We start from the raw sequence: 1,196 nt of genomic DNA, 5'->3' as shown, positions 1-1,196 counted from the left end.
AACTACTACTTTTTTATCTATTTATTATTTTTTTCTTAATTTATATAAAATAATTTAATACAATAATCATTTTGGAAGGAAGTATTAATTAGGCTTATTGAGGGCGGACAAGGTTTCTAACTAAATTCATTTTTTGTTTATTCCTTGCACAAAATATGTATGACGATTATTATGTAAGGACAAAATTCAGAATTTATTTTATTTTTATAAAATTTCATCATTTCCCTAAAAAGATCTACAAATAGTATATTTGTTAGCAATGCTTGACATCAGCGTGTGACTTGCATTAAACATATAGGAAAATTATATATAGGATCAGATTAAATATATTTTAATTATATACGTATTTTTTTCAAAGCAATTATATACGTACGTTTGTAAAGAAAAACTATTATATAAGTGGGACTTTACCAAAAATATATAATATATCGTGGGATGCAAGGGTAACTATAATATTAATTAAGAGTCATTTGTTGGAATACGATGACTACGGACAGAGTATGATGCGTGTTTCCCTTTTTTTTATGTGATTTTATGTGTCCAGGTTTTTCTTAAAAAGTCATATGTTGGAACACACCCAACTATTTTATTCATTACTCTTTCCGTCTTAAAATAATATTATCTTCAGTTATTTTATAGACAAATAAAACTAATAAGTTGATAAAAGAAAATAATAATTTTATAAAATCGTAAAATTAATTTTATTAAATAGATGAAAAAAATATTATAAATATTAAGTTTAATTACCTATTTAATTTTTCTAGTTTTTAAATTTATCTATTTTAATTTTTATAATTAATAACTGGATTTAAGTGATTAAATTTTATATTTTAATTCTCAAAAGATCGATAAAATTATTTAAATAACATAATTAAAAAATAATTACATAGAACTTTTAGAAGTTAAGGTATAAATGTTCAGACTAAAAAATTTACTTATTAATTAAAAAATTCACTTATTAATTATAAGGACTAAAAAATATAAAATTATAAACTATAGAAACTAAATAAATAATTAAACTTTAATATTATATCAAAAAATTAAAGTAATATTTATTAAGAGTACCAATTAAAAAGAATAATTAATGTTACATTGAAAAATTAATTGTAATATTTATTAGAATATTTTTTTTTGAAATGCAACATTTATTTGGAGGAAAATGTCCTATTTAAAAAAGTTACGGTTATTAATTGCAT

The sequence above is a fragment of the Glycine max genome, chromosome 5, assembly GCF_000004515.6.
Source record: "Glycine max cultivar Williams 82 chromosome 5, Glycine_max_v4.0, whole genome shotgun sequence".
NCBI lineage: Eukaryota > Viridiplantae > Streptophyta > Magnoliopsida > Fabales > Fabaceae > Glycine > Glycine max.
Note: the sequence above shows the minus strand (reverse complement) of the source record.